We start from the raw sequence: 17,626 nt of genomic DNA on the forward strand, positions 1-17,626 counted from the left end.
GATTAATGTGTTCCCGTTACTCTTATTACTTTCCTGTACGACTCTTCGTTGAAGACATGTTATACGACCAAGCATGATTTATGTGTTCCCGTTACTGTCATTACTTTCTCTGTACGACACTTCGTCTAAGACATCTTATACGACCAATCATGATTAATGTATTCTTGTTACACATACAACTCTCCTATATGACGCTTTTTAGACGACCTATTACATGACCAAGTATATCTTATTTGTTCCCGTTAACATATTTCTTTCTTGCACGACACTCTGTCGACGACATGTTTCACTACCAATCATATTGAATATGTAACATTACTGACTACTATAGCGACAGATGACAACTCTACATTGCATCCTTTACCTATTAATTCTAAAGCCCGTTTTCCAAACTGGTCTTTAGTTCAGCTGGTTCGCATTGCACGTTATTGCATCATAATCCTGGATTAACAGTTTAGATAAAAATAAAATGAAATAGAACCTACTATATTGCACATTTGCAGCTAACATTTGTGATACAATATAATAGTATTCACTGTTTAATAAAACAGAGTTTCCTAAATGCCCTTTTCAATTTCTATTTGTTTGCTGAATAAATATCATGAAAACATTCATCGGTTATATATATTTGTTATAATATGAATATGACGTATAAACACCATACTTAGTATGTTCTAAGATTTTAGATTAATTTGATTTTGTTTAGACCTGAAACAAGTAACTAGGATGTCAGAAGTCGAAAAACATTTTAAAAGAAAGTCATTTGTCAACAATAACAATAACAGGAAATTATTTTTAAATCAACATATTTTTAAATTTCATAGTATTTCCAAGTACGCTAGGTTACCAGATTGTGTGTAATTAATCATAATGTTTACCTACGTACTGTTTCTTTACTAAAACTCTTGTGTATGCATGTACAAGTTTTAACTAGACCAAGACAGACAGTTTATTGAGGCTGATTTAACACTTTGTTCTGGATTACCTTCTCTTTTTATTAGCAATGAATTCCAGATCACTTCTTTGCTTCTGTGCAATGTTATTTGGTAAGTATATTGTTATAATTTGTTTTTTCGATAAAATGGCCACGATAAAAATTAAACTGTTTCATTAAAATATTCTATTATTGCTTATTTATCATATTTTTGTTCAGTGATCTAAGAAACATGAAAAATGCTAGGGGTTCACTTCAACACTGAATAGATGAGGGTTTCGTTGGGGTTAAACACAATTCTGTTACCCAACCCTTTTCATATAATTTAAAGGAGTACTAGGTTCAGTAAGACCCCTTTTTGGCCCGAAAATATAGCAGTTTTACAAAATTATGAAAATGTAATCTTTAAAAACTGTTTATTGGAAAGTAGAATGCTTCTGCTAAATAAATATGGACTGTTTTTGACAATACAATGCACATATATCGAGTACTAGCATCATGGAGTCATGCTAAATTACTGAAATCTTCCATTTTAGCTTTTTAGTTATATTTTAGACGGTTTCCGTCTTAAATGAAAGTGGCCGCATTCGTGTTCATTCATAATATTGAAATGTAAATTGTATTTGATGATAATACATAACATATATAAAGGTTGAGGATGAACACAAATGCGGCCACTTTCATTTTTGATAAAAAAAAAAAAAAAAAAAAACCATCTGAAACGTGACGTTTTTTGGCATATTTGATAGATTTTTCATATTTGAGCTTGAATCGGAGCGTTTTTAATGACTAAATCAGTTAAAATCTGTCACATAAACTAATCGAATCAATTGAAATAGACCCTTAAGTGTTTAAAAAGTGTCTAAAATCTTTCGTTAGATGAACCTGAGATTTGAGGCCAAAATCGGCTCTTACCGGACCAACTCCAAAAATGTATATCCTTTCCTATACCATAGTTTCGAAAGAGCAAATATGTGTTGATAAAACCCAGCTGGGAACCATAAGAAAGACTAAAGGATTAACTCGAATAATTCTGCGCGGTCTAGCGGCCTATTATAACCTATCGAGGTTAATGTAACAATCGGAGATTAGACTAAGATCGGCAGAATATAACGATTGACATTATTCGGGTTACTTACGGATAGGAAAAAAATACAGGGATTCTCATATATAACAAGTAATGGGAACCTTATTAAACTTATCGTATATTTCTGATAGTTTTCAACAACTTTTCAAATATTTTCAAGCCGGAAAATGGAAGCTATTACTGCGGTACATCCTACCACTTTATTAATAGAAAATGATCCCAAAGATAATAATAACAAAATATAGAATGAGTTCTTCGAAACGTAAGTTTGGAATTCAAGTTTTGTATTTTACATCTCTTATATTATTATGGCATATTATCATCATTTTTATCGTTGTTGCAATCTATTAGTACTTTTAAAGGTAGAGAAATTAAAGATACAGGTGTGAACAAGTCTTTTGAATAAGACAAAGGTTGTTTTGAAAAGAATGAAAGTACACGTATAGATCTGTAAATTATCATTGTTTAAGTATTATTAAAGTACTGTATATAAACACATTGTACGTTTATGGTAACTATTTCACACATTTATTATCTTTTTTTCCAGTTGTTATACAAGCAGTTCAACCCTTTATTGTTGGCTTAAACACTGATGATTCCAGAAGAAAACGCGAAACTGTCTTGTCTGTTAAATCCATCAACGTCGACATGGAAGATGGTTTCAGAAAGAATCACGAAGCTGCACGGCCCAAAAGAGCTGTCACAGTTGATTTCGTTGTACTAACAGCAGCAAAAAACCCAGACAAGACAACAAAGAAACCCCGATTATAAAGAGTTAAATTGACCCCCATCTCCAAAGCAATATCAACTATGTGTTTATGTACTTTTCAATGCAGGCATAAAGAATAAAAAACATCATGTAGAAACAAGGCTGATTTTGTATATTAACAAGCGTAACTGATATTCTTGTTGTTTAAAGTTGTATCATGGCTAATATAATCATCTAGGAAACAAATTAGAGCTTCCAGAAATGATGGATCATTTGAACATGGTTTACCGTGTGCTTCATATCAATTGCCCTTCCAAACCTGAACGGCGCTTCGTCGACGACCTGTTACACGACCGATCATGACTAATGTGTTCTCATTACAAATACTATTCTCCTACATGACGCTTTGTAGACGACCTATTACATGACCAAGTATATCTAATGTGTTCCCGTTAACATATAACTTTCTTGCACGACGCTTTTATATGTCACATTACTTCCTACTATAGCGACAGATGACAACTCTACATTGCATCCTTTACCTAAAAATTCTAAATCCCGTTTTCAAAACTGGTCTTTACCTCAGCTGGTTCGCATTATATGTTATTGCATCATAATCCTGGATAAACAATTAAGATTAAGATAAATAAAATAAAAACTGTGTTATATTGCACATTTTCAGCTTACATTTATGATACAACATAATATTATTCACTCTTTCATGAAACTGAGTGTCTGAAATGTTTTTGAAGCTCTTTTCAATTTCCATTTGTTTGCTGAATGAATGCGAAAAAAAACATGCATCGGTTTAATGATTTGTTATAACATGATTATGAAGTATGAAATCCATATACTTAGTATGTCATAAGATTTAAAATTAATCTAATTTAAATATTTTTGACCTGAAACAAGTAACTGGGATGTCAGTTATTATACAAACATTTTAAAAAGTCGTTTGTCAACAATAACAATATCAGACAATAAATGAACATATATATATATATATATATATATAAATGTCATAGTATGTCCAAGTATGGTAGGTCACCAGATTTTGTGTAATTAATTATAATGTTTACCTACGTATTATTTTATGCTGAAACTCTTGTATAAATGTATGCATGTACAAGTTTTAACTAGACCAAGACACACTATACATTGAGACTGATTCAACACTTTGTTCTGGATTACCTTCTCTTTTCTATTAGCAATGAATTCCAGATCACTTCTTTGCTTCTATGCAATGTTATTTGGTAAGTATATTGTTTTACTTGTTTTTGTTTTTCTAAAATGGTCACGATTAAAATGAAACTGTTTTATTTAAATATTCTATTATTGTTTTTCTTATATTTTTGTTCACTGACCAAAGAAACATGAAAAATGCCAGTGAGTTCATTTCAATATTGAATGGATAGCGTGTCTCTAATGTTTTGATACCAACCCTTTTCAGATCTATATATATAAAAAAACATTTGTTTATCTTTTTATATATTGCGTATGGGTAAATATATAACCTTACACATATCGATTGAGTTTCGTGTGGTGTGTTTGAAAAGTTGAATACCAAAGTGTTAAAAGAGCAAAGATTTGTGGAAAACAACTCAGCTTTGGACATTAAGAAAAAATTTTGGCTATGGAATTGCAGGGGATTTTTATATAACAAGCTAAACAAGTTTTTTAAACTGTATTGAACTTATCATATATATTCCTGGTAGTAGTTCCAACCTATTCACATATTGTCAAGCCGGACAATGGGACCAATTCAAGCGGCTCATCCTTCCCCCTGGTAAATAGAAAGTGATCCAAAAGAATGACAATGTCAATGACATAACACTAAAATATATAGTGAACATGTCGAAACGTATGTTTGGAATGCAAGTTTTGTATTTTACATTTCGAGAATTCTAAATAATACAAACGTTATTTTGTAGAGAATGAAACACGTATCAATCTGTAAATTACCATGGTTTAAGTATTACAGAAATACTGCATGAACATGAATTGTATCTGTACAAATGTAGGTACCTTTATGATATTTCAAACATTTTATATTCATGTAATAACATTTTTTTTCAGTTGTTATACATGCTATCCAACCCATTCCATTGGCCTTAGACAATGGTTTAAGAAGAAAACGTGAATCTGTCCCGTTTGTTAAATCTGTTAACGTCGATTTAGAAAATGGTTTGAGACCACAAAATGAAGTTGCAGTCCACAAGTGCTGTCCCCGTTGTTAAATCTGTCAACATCGATTTAGAAACTGGTTTGAGACCACAAAATGAAGCTGTACAGTCCACAAGTGCTGTCCCCGTTCTTAAATCTGTCAACATCGATTAAGATAATGGTTTGAGACCACAAAATACAGTTGCACAGTCCACAAGTGATGTCCCCGTTGTTAAATCTGTCAACATCGATTTAGAAAATGGTTTGAGACCACAAAATGAAGCTGCACAGTCCAAAAGTGTTGTCCCCGTTGTACAAACGGTAGCAAAACATTCCAAAAGTGGTGTGCCCAATGTACAAACGGCAGCAAAACAGTCCAAAAGTGTTGTCCCTGTTTTACAAACGGCAGCAAAAAACTCAGATAACACGACAAAGAAACCCCGAATATAAAGATTTAAATTAACCCCCTTCTTTTTATTCAATTTGAACTATGTATACATGTATTTTTCTAAAAACAGGCATAAAATAAAAAAAATAGTGAAGGAACCAGGTGGAGTTTGTATATTAACAAGTGTAATTGATATTCTTTTTGTTTAAAGTGGTAAGTTTATTATTTCGGGGCTTCTATAGCTGACTATGTGGTACGGACTGTGTTGAAGGCCGTAGAGTGAACTATAATTGTTATTTCTTTGTTGTTTGGTCTCTTGTGGAGAGTTGTCTTATTGGCACATACCACATCTTCTTTTTTGTATCCTCTATGATACAAATACTAGCTTACTGAAATATGACACCAGGCTTCATTTGAACATCATGGTTTACCGTGCGATTATTTTTCTATCATTTGCGTTTTATTTTCAGCAACGTTTTAATAGAACAATTAAAGTGGGTGTGTTATAAGTGAGCAATTATAGCTCAGCTTAAGGGACAAGGAAGATGAAAGATGAGCTTTGCTCATTGTTGAACGCCGTACAGTGACCTATAGTTGTTAATTTCTGTGTCATTTTGTTCTCTTGTTGATAGTTGTATCATTGGGAATGAAACTGATGATGTAACTAATTTAAAAGTTTAATTGTCCGGCTATCTGGGTAGATATTAAGGGCATAATCTTGCAATGATGGATCTGCTGTTCTTTTCCCTTTTTCATTGCTTATATCGGAAATGATAATATTTTCTTTATTTTGATTTTCTTTTTTATATTAGAGATCACAAGCTCTGTTTTATTCTAACAGGGAAGTACAGACAACTCTTACGAATAGGTAATTCGGAGTCATGTAGTACGTATTAATACTTTCCTCGACAGTTTTTATATGTGTTTTATATAAATAAATTTAAGTGGGGTGTACTTGGTTTTTAGAATGTTAAGGTGTGGCATAACAAATGAATTAGAATTACATTGGCTCTGGTAATAGCTGGCGAGAAAACGTTTTCATGATAGTTCAGATGGTACCCAATTCGTTATGGGAAAAAAATACAATGAAATATTTTAATTTTTAAACAACTGCATATTATTGGAATTCAATAAGATTTATTAATTCGATTAAATTTAGATGCAGCATAAACGTAAATTTATGCAGCAACCCCAAAAAAACCACAGAGATTAAGCATAATCATGCTTAGATCGAAAGCAAATTTTTTGTTGTTCCCTCGCCGGGATTCGAACCCATGCTACTGAGATATCGTGACACAAAATCGCCTGCACTGTAACCGGTACGCTAGACCACACGACCACCTGGGTTTCATAAAAAAAAAAAATATATATATTATACAACTCGTCTAAACATCAACCCAACAATGTTAGATCTGTAAATTTGCTTTCGCAAATTTTAGGTTCTTCCCTCGCCGGGATTCGAACCTATGCTACTGTGATATCGTGACACCAAATCGCCTGCACTGCAGCCGTCCCGCTAGACCACACGACCACCTGGGCTCTCAAAAAAAAAAGCTTTCGCTGGCCGTGTGTTACCTTTCGTCGTCAGTTTTAATCTAGCGGCGTACTACAGTACATGATATATAAGGCATGAAGATGTTTTGTTACAGATCGGCTAAATTATCTATAGTAAAGGATCCTACAAATTAATGTAAGATACAGTCACAGAAAATAATTATATATATAAGTACGTCTGAGTCAGTGACAACTCTACAACAGATGTATCCATCGGATCGCCATCAATGATGGTGATACATGGCTGTGTACATAATGTATATACAACTCGTCTAAACATCAACCCAACAATGTTAGATCTGTAAATTTGCTTTCGCAAATTTTTGGTTCTTCCCTCGCCGGGATTCGAACCCATGCTACTGTGATATCGTGACACCAAATTGCCTGCACTGCAGCCGTCCCGCAAGACCACACGACCACCAGGGCTCTACAAAAATAGAGCTTTCGCTGGCCGTGTGTTACCTTTCGTCGTCAGTTTTAATCTAGCGGCGTACTACAGTACATGATATATAAGGCATGAAGATGTTTTGTTACAGATCAGCTAAATTATCTATAGTAAAGGATCCTACAAATTAATGTAAGATACAGTCACAGAAAATAATTATATATATAAGTACGTCTGAGTCAGTGAAAACTCTACAACAGATGTACCCATCGGATCGCCATCAATGATGGTGATACATGACTGTGTACATAATGTATATACAACTCGTCTAAACATCAACCCAACAATATTAGATCTGTAACTTTGCTTTCGCAAATTTTTGGTTCTTCCCTCGCCGGGATTCGAACCCATGCTACTGTGATATCGTGACACCAAATCGCCTGCACTGCATCCGTCCCGCTAGACCACACGACCACCTGGGCTCTACAAAAATAGAGCTTTCGCTGGCCGTGTGTTACCTTTCCTCGCCGCTAGATTAAAACTGACGAGGAAAGGTAACACACGGTCAGCGAAAGCTCTATTTTTGTAGAGCCCAGGTGGTCGTGTGGTCTAGCCTCGGTAATAGCACGATGACAAATGAATCATGTCAATTCAAATTAAGACTCTATCAAATCTTGAAATTAATACAATTTAAGCGAACGCTGGAACAATGTTAAAATTTCCAAACACGGCGCAAAGACTACAGAGATATGCCGAAATAAAATTAGTTATTTACGATGTGAACGGGCACAACTCTAAATTCCCAAAGGTGGTGATAGTTGAGATGTTAAACAATTGCGTGGGTATACAGTCCTAATAAACAGTCCTGACCAATTTACGCTGGTATACTATTTAAAATATGACAGCAGTAGAAAAATTGCAACAGAGATATATATATGATAACTCAGCAAATTCATATCTAAAACATCATGTCTACAATTCATTCTGAATTGTATAAAGAAATGTTGTCAAAGCAGTTATGAATATATTGGATGAGTTAAAAATTGAGGACTGATCTTCTTTAATGGGGATTATGCCCTTGGTAAAGTAAATATTATGGCAAATGAACTTTGTTAACACGATAACGCCCACATTTGTCGTCAAACTTTGAAAGAACTGGTAAAAGTTTGACATCGGCGTTATTAAAGACGAATCATCGCAGATCTATTGATTTGCCAGTCCCTTTGAAATTAAAAGCAATATCGAAAATTACGTGATATTTTAAAATAAATTATGATTTATATATATATATATATATGTGGAAATGGCAACTCTGTAACACCCTTGTAATTTCTACATAATATACAGAAGAAAAAAACCAGGCATGAACATAGAGATTGGACATTACAACATATTTCACTAACAGGTAACCTACATAAAAAGACGTAAAAACATAGATATTGGATGCTAGTATAACAGACTACACCTACTAACAAAACCTGACTCCAATTGAATAAAAGCTACAGTAGTATATCGCTGTTCGAAAGTCATCAATTGATTGAGACAAAAACAAATCCGGGTTACAAACTAACTCCGATGGTATCACGTCAACTATACACATGGAAAAAAGTATTGCAACACCAAATTGAAATTGAAATTAAAAAAACACTTTTTATTTTTTTGTGATATAATTTGGTAAAATAGAACTAATGAAACATTATTTAATTATCACCTGAGTTTAATCAATGAATATCGACTCGATAAGTTTTTATCTGCACATGCAGCTACTGTACCCGTAAACAGCAAAACAGATGTTTTTATCCTCATTGTTTTCAACACTTTAAATAACCAAGTTTTTAAAGTTATGTGATTGACACCTTGTAATGGGTCCACGACAACTCTAAACTGCAGTAAGATGGCAGATAATCAGCATGAGAGAAGCAGGGATGTCGCTGAAACAACTGCACGTATTTTTGGTCATCACCATTCCACTATAAGTCGTTTTGAGAATAAAATAAGGCACTAAACGATGTTAAAGACCTTCCGAGATAAAGAAGACCCCCTATACCATTTGCTAGGGAAAATCAAGCATAATGAAGGTTGGTCAGAAGGAAACCCATTGCATACAATACAATCCTAAAAAGAGAGTGGTGGGCATACAGGAGCCTTTTAACAAGAACTGTTCGAGATCGACTCATCGCTACTGGTTATCGTGCGATAAGACCATTTCGGAGACCTTTGCTTACGAACAGACACACAGTTTTCCGTATCCAATGTAGTGCAGAGCTCGCTACAGTTGAAAATTAGCATCGTGGAGGAAGATCCATTGTTCCAATGGAATTCGGTTCATCTTCCTTGGACGGATCGTAGCCCGGATTTGAACCATATCGAGCATATAAGGGACACTATTGGGCGGAACGTGCGTGAAAGGACACCCCAGTTCAAACACCTCATGAAATAAACAATGCCCTTCATCAGAAATGGTTACTGCTACCTTAGCAACAAATTAGTCGATTTTTGGCAGGAATCAGAAGACGTTTAATAATTAGATGCGGTTATCCGTTTGAATGGAGGCTGCGCACAAAGTACTAATTCTTTGGCGTATAACGATCAACCATGATGTGAACAGTCATCTGAAGATTAATTTTGAAATGTCTGACATTGTAAAATTCGACTACAGTAAAAGTTGTAAAATGCATTTTTTTGCACAAAAAAACACTTCATTTTGTTATTAAAATTGTGGTTATATAAATCATTTTTTTTCAAACATTTTTTGTTCGTTTCAATGCCAATGTTATCATAAACTATGTTTCAATAATATTATACAAAAATTTATTATATTTCATCCAAAAAAAGAGGCTGATTTTTCAAATTTAAAAAACTCAAGGTGTTGCAATACTTTTTTCCGAAACAAAAGATACACTGAAGTAAACAAAAAATAAACGACAATGCAACACGCACAGAAACGAACTATATATAAGATAACATCGGCCATTTTCATAACTTGGTACAGGATATTTTAAGACCAAATGATGGATTGAACCAGGTTGTGTGGCTAGCCAAACCTCGCACTTATATGGCCATGTTGAATATGAAACTAGATTGCCACCATTACATGACAGGGACACAGTACAAATAAATGTAGGAACATAGGGGACAGAAAAATATACAAATAAGCAATACAATAGTACATTTCGACATGCTAACCACAGAATAAAAAATGAACACGTATACCAACATAGTACATCACAACAGAACAACGAGTTGTCTTTCACACGACTGGGTCAACGCCACAAAAGTGACGTCACATGTTAAATTCTAAAAAAATGATTCTGTTCAAGATCAGGTTTGTTACTACAATGTATGTCTTTTGGTGTATTTTATAACAATAGCAAGAATATTAATAAAGAATAGATTAAGCAATCAGATAACTAATTGTATTATCTAGCTACATGCATATCGGTATTTTTTGTAAAACAAATAGATAGTGTACATATAGTTGCTTTAAACTAAAATCTTACAAATTAACTGGAACACATACCGCGACACATCTTATAGAAATGCGAATTCACACTCAGTAAAACAGTCATAGTCGGGAATATGTCATTTTCGGTACTTAAAAGACCAGACAACGTAAATGGTAAGTCACAATCTAAGACGTGGTAAACAAGTCCTAAGTTAGTTTAGACACAGACACATCGTATTGAAGTCAACCAATTCGTGACGGTGTCCATAAAATTTACGGATTGTCGTTTTTAATCTTTCCTCCTCATAACGTTGTTCCGCGTAAAGAGCACACTCCTGTATATGAAGTCCGAATGTGAACATGCACGAGCATACAATACCAACAGAGATATGTAAACACCATACGATGGGACAGAGGGTATGTTACTGCTGATAAATGGAAAATTGAAAAATAAAACAGACGTACCAACAGAGACATTGATCACTACAACTCACTACACCTAACCTGACTCCACTTAAAACAGACGTACAAACATAGGCATAAGAAACAATGAAACACTACACCAACCAAACAAAGCCATTGAACACTATAACAGACTATATCTAATTTGGTGCCTCCGTATTCAAGTTTCAGCTTTTTTCTTCTCCATAGGCCAAACATAGTTGTGGTTAATAACGGTGATAGTGAGTCGATTGAGGTCTGCCTTAGTGTGCCATACGCATCTCAATTGCCGATTTAGAAGAATCTTCTTATGAAACTACATTCTAGTCAATACAATGGCCGTTAATATGGATATTTGTTTATAGAGAAATGTTGTGGTCATGTGTAATCCAGTAATTTAATTTGGGATATGTATCAGAAAAGACAAACCATATATATGCGCAGCGGGTAAGTGGTTCTCATATGTTCTATCAATCCTCGTGTCGTTTTGTTATGTTATCGCACTGATATCGACAGGACCATTTGGGATAGATGTTTATTTTGTGCAGATAAGGTTTAAAATATTGCATTACATAATCGTTTTTGTCTCGTTCATTTTCATTATATGAATAACGATGAAGCTGTGATTTGAAAGTGAAGCAAGCAGTAATTTGGTTTGCTACTACAATTTGATTTCCAATGGATTTTCTCGAAATTTGATATTACTTTACCAATTTTATTGACGTCATCATTAATGCATTACAATAGATTTACATTATATTGTCACTCAACGTCAAAACTAGCAGCAGATGTTTGGACTAAAGATACTTGCAGATTTTTTTTCATTGTGATATTCATCATGAAAGTACAACGAGCGTTCATTTAACTTACATTTCTCTAATTCTTTGTCGATTTATCCCTTTCTGCACCCATTGTATAACAAAATTTAATCAACGTGTGGTTCGTTTGATCTCAGTTCTTCATTGGTAAGAATCCGATTGTGACGTCGACTTTTCTTGTTTTCCTCTGAATTTCTTATTGTGACGGCATGAAAAAAAGGCGACCATGCCTGATGACGTCACATAGAAAGAACACATCTTTTTGCAGATCAATCGCAAAGAAGGACTAAGTTTGCCTGCGTATTGTTTGAAAATCATTAGAGAAACAGATTCTACTACCAAATCTCGTGTAGTACGATATTTATCCACTCTCGACAGTTAAATTTTAAATATTTAAAACGCTCGGGCAAGCCTCGCGTTTTAAATTTGAAAATGTAACTGTCTCGAGTGGATAAATATCGTATTACACTCGATGCAGTGGTAGAATCTCTATTTAACATACTAGTAATATTTAGTTTGCTTTTAATTAACTGATAACAAAATCAATATTTATACCAATAAAAACAATATTCAATTTACAGGTATCATATGTCGATACTAGCTAGTACTATGTCGATGACTTTTGATACATGTAAGAGAAGTAAAACTAATACTAGCTAGTACTTTGTCGATAACTTAGGTTTGCTCTTCCTGCGTGCATCATAAGTATCACTTGTACTTCTTTTACGTGTATCAAAAGTCATGTCATTTGAACTTACTGGCAATTATACCAAATCTTCCTAAGTTAACATAAACATCAAAGTGCTATCTAGCGGCAGTTACCTTCTCTGACATATATCTATGGTCAACCATTTAATCGACTGATTAAGACAACAAGCAAACGTATTCGTTGCTACCTACTTTGTTATCATTCTTGTTTGTTCATAACTTGACCAAATGCAGTTTTATAAAGCTTTTTTCAAACATGGGAACTAGCTAATTTTACCTCTTGGTTATTTTTAAATATGATAATTGTTAATTGTACATTTGTTTAATTTGTGCTGATATTGAGTATAATTTTGATAGCCTGGTAGTAGTCAAGTATTCCATAACTGGCATACATGTATTTATCCCATGACATAACATCAATTACAGATGAAAAATAATTTAATACTTGATTTACATGGTAGTATTATTAACGTTATTGCGGTTATAACAAACTGTAACTACTATTAACATGTTTACATTACCTTGTTCAAATACGATCTATGTCAATTAATGTAAATATAAGAAAACAGATGGAAATGAATTATATTTACTTAATTGTCATCAATCACTAATTAATCTAAATGTGATTATTTAATTTGCACAGTGGACGACATTAGCAGATGTTTTTTCAGCATCACAAATTCAATTAATCTTTACACAGGCATACAATATGGTTATGGTGAAGCCTATGTACTATAGATCCTGTTCCTACTTCAACCCACTCAGGTACTAACATTTCAATAAGTTATTTGCGTTTGCGTCAATGTATAGATTTATTAGGTTATCACATTCAGTACTTAAATGGTATAGAATGTCTTTCCAATGTTTTGTATGTGCAGTTTATCGATCATTGTATATAACTATATTTCCTAAAACAAATCTAGATTGATTTTAAAAATAATTTTCAAGCTAGTATACTAGTCACTGTGTAGCATCACCACCATATATAGGTAGCCCAAAAGCAATGACAACAAATGTTATCAATTCTAATCGCCATATTCGCCATACAATTTATCCGTGTTTTTTACATGAATTTCCCTGTGTAAACTATAGTTTATTTGGAATACATGTACAGTGTTAACTTTTTTCAAGCTTAAATATATTTACATGTGTTCTACGAAAACCACGAAATGAATGGTTGAAAGATGAATGTGTTCATAACATGTTTGACCTCGTCACGCGCTTTGTTGGACAGTTACACCCTATCCGAATCTGACGATTCAAAAAAAATACATTAGTATATGCTAAAGAGACATACACAAAAAAATTAACAAGATAGAATACAATTTGAGCCCACATGTAAAGAAGAGACATAAAGCGGTTACCCAGGAGATTCTGGGCATTTAATAATTATTCGTAAAAATTTGCACACCTTGTTTATTGCTATAATATTCATAAGATCTTGAGATTTTTAAATATTTGGTTTGTTACAAAGTGAATCTTTAACAACGTTTAAAATTGAGAAAGGAAATGGTGAATATGTCAAAGCGACAACCACCCGACCACAGAGCAAACAACAGCCGAAGGCATCCAATGAGTCTTCAATGTAGCGAGAATTCCCGCACCCGTAGGTGTCCTTCAGCTGGCCCCTAAAATATGCATAACAGTACAGTGACAATGGACGTCATACTAAACTCCGAATTATACACAAGAAACTAAAATTTAAAATCATACAAGACTAACAAAGGCCAGAGGTTCCTGACTTGGGACAGGCGCAAAATTGCGGCGGGGTTAAACATGTTTATGAGATCTCAACCCTCCCCCTATACCTCTAGCCAATGTAGAAAAGTAAAAGAATAACAATACGCACATTAAAATTCAGTTCAAGAGAAGTCCGAGTCTGATGTCAAAAGATGTAACAAAAGAAAATAAATAAAATGACAATAATACATAAATAACAACAGACTACTAGCAGTTAACTGACATGCCAGCTCCAGACCTCAATTAAACTGATTGAAAGATTATGTCTTCATCATATGAATATCAGGTACAATCCCTCCCGTTAGGGGTTTAGTATCATACTATCATAAAATATATGAGAAGAACATAACCCGTGTCATGCCAACAACTGTTTTTTTTAGAAATAAATGTGTTTAGTTCCGATGCAAAGACCCTATAAGTGAATCAATGTTAAAGCCAAAATATGCAATCTTTAATGACCTGACAACAGTATCGTAACTATATCCCCTTTTAATAAGTCTATTTAAAGGTTTTGTTAGTTTCTGAGGAGAATACTGACATTTTTGTGCTTTATAAAGAATATTTCTATAAAATTTTGGATGTGAAATACCTGAACGTATAAGATGTCTGCATGTTGAGTTATATTTACGAATTATTTCCTTATACCGGTGATAAAATTTAGTAAATGTTTTGACCAGTTTGTGATATCGAAAACCCTGGTGTAATAATTTTTCAGTAATACATAAATTTCTCTCGCTAAAATCTAATACATTGTTACATACACGAGCGAATCGTACAAGTTGAGATATATAAACACCATAAGATGGTGACAAGGGAACGTCACCATCTAAAAATGGATAATTAACAATAGGAAATGAAAAATCATCTCTTTTATCATAAATTTTTGTATTAAGCTTCCCGTTTATGATATAGATATCAAGATCGAGGAAAGGGCAGTGGTCATTGTTATCATTAGCTTTATTTAAAGTAAGTTCTACAGGATAAATTTCTTTAGTATACATACTGAAGTCGTCATTATTTAGAGCCAATATATCATCCAAATATCTAAAAGTATTGTTAAATTTTTGTATCAAATGTTGTTTTGATGGGTCTTTGCTAATTTTAGTCATAAATTGTAACTCATAACAATACAAAAACAGGTCCGCAATAAGTGGTGCACAGTTAGTCCCCATTGGAATTCCAATAACTTGACGATATACGGAATCTCCAAAGCGAACAAAAATGTTATCAAGTAAAAATTCAAGTGCATAAATAGTATCAAAGCATGTCCAATTGACATAGTTCTTTTGTTTATTGCTACTAAAAAATGATCTAAAAGAGTTTGAACATATGTACTCGCATTCCGACTTTTTAAATGCCCAGTTAATTAGGGATGTGAATTTTTTCTTAATAAGAATATGAGGCAAAGTGGTATATAGGGTAGAAAAATCAAAACTTTGAACAGATTCAAAATCACCAATATATGCATGCAATTTATCAAGTACTTCCAACGAGTTTTTGACACTCCAAAAGTAATTAATTCCACTATTTTCAAAGGCCTTATTTGAACAATTTATTATCAGGTTTTTTATTGTACCAAGTGTACTAGTAAGTAAAACAGACAATTTAGTAGTTGAACAATGGCTGGAAGATGAAATAAATCTATATTTGTAAGGTTTTTTGTGCAGCTTCGGAAGCCAGTACATAGTTGGGACTTTCATTGTGTTTGGTTCTGCTTGTAAAGAAGTAGCTAAAAGTTTATGTTTGTTACAGATGTCGTTTTCTGAAAATGAAGTCAGTTGGAATGTTGGTGAATTCGTGATTTCCTTTTGCAGAACCTCTATATAAAATCTACGTCAAACAATAATGATATTATTAGCAGCTTTATCAGCCGGGACAAAAACAAATTCCTTGGCTAGTTCTGTTAGTTTATTTTTGATACGCGAAATAGGGTTTTTATAGTTTTTGTTGAGGGTAAAATGTTCTTTAAAATGTTGTATTCGAATATCAACTATCTTCATTACTGAATTAAAAAAAGAGTCCAAAGATTTTTTGTCAGCTTTTTCCCGTTTTACCCATTTCAAACAGTAGGCGCGGAGTGAGTCGTTGATGATATTACGACACTCATTCCAGTTAATAGTTGACGGGGGACGATATTTAGGTCCTTTACTGAGGAATGATTTTAACTCTCGGTTGCGAACGATGTTAAGGTCTCCTGTTACACTGTGTCTAAACCACACCGGCAAAATTTGTTCGGACTCGATGGTATCTAACATCCGGCACAATGACGGAACATTAAGAGACAGAAGAAAGCTAGGTTTCTCCTTATTTTCTTATTTTTTTTATGATATCGAAGAATATATATACATATACAACTATTTTCTATTGTGATATGCAATATTTTCTACAACCGTTCTATATTAACGAAGAAATAAGTCAAAATGCATGTCAAAATGACGAATTGAGCGAACCTTACCTCGAAATTGTTTAATTTCTCGTTAAATTGTTCATATTGTACGGAAAGAAAGGTACGGGAAGATAGATATTGACACGGAGATTGCAAATTTAGTTATTATGAGCATCTCAATAATTGTATTTCTGTGTATGGAGCGAAAGAAAAGGGTCATGTCAAATTAAAATAAACCGGTTTCGTCAATGTTGTTACTACACAATCACCCGGTTTCGTCTATATATATCACCCGGTTTTTTTGGGGTTTTTTTAACAAAAAATTTATGAAAAGAAACTTTGGCACGGATCTGAACATTGTCTTTCGAGAATTTAAATATATATTTATTGTAAAGTAAACTTGGCGTGTTAAAATCTATTTTAAACGGGCACTTTTGGACATAGTTAAGTATGAAAATACACATTTTCCTAATGAAAGGCGTATCTTTTATTTCACTTAACTTCAAACTAATTTCAAATGGAATATAAATACTGAATAGCAAACACTGGAATCTAATTATTTTGTAACATTATTATATTTTCTTTGTTTATAATATTAGTATGTAAAGATGAAAAATAAAAGGATGTGCTTTGATTGTGCCATAATTTTAATTTACTATACTATATATATACACTTAGTTTACAATATTTACTATCAATTATTAATACATTTATGCATTCAATCATTGACGAACAGTCCCAAACCGACTATAGTCTATACTGTTCTGCACAAATTAATCATGCATGCAGTCCTGCTAGATTTTCTGGTACTATATATACTGTGTTACTTGCGCACTAAAGAGAGTTTTCACACTTAAGCATCCATAAC

At 33.3% G+C, this 17,626-nt stretch overlaps 1 long non-coding RNA gene across 1 annotated transcript; it reads left to right on the forward strand.

The window, feature by feature from the left end:
• The first annotated feature begins 851 nt into the window (after window positions 1-851).
• Window positions 852-2,892, forward strand: LOC139482858 (uncharacterized). The gene is made up of 2 exons (XR_011654982.1): window positions 852-1,046; window positions 2,569-2,892. It is a non-coding gene; the product is annotated as an uncharacterized lncRNA (long non-coding RNA).
• Window positions 2,893-17,626: the final 14,734 nt, after the last annotated feature.

Source organism: Mytilus edulis, chromosome 7, assembly GCF_963676685.1.
Source record: "Mytilus edulis chromosome 7, xbMytEdul2.2, whole genome shotgun sequence".
Lineage (NCBI taxonomy): Eukaryota > Metazoa > Mollusca > Bivalvia > Mytilida > Mytilidae > Mytilus > Mytilus edulis.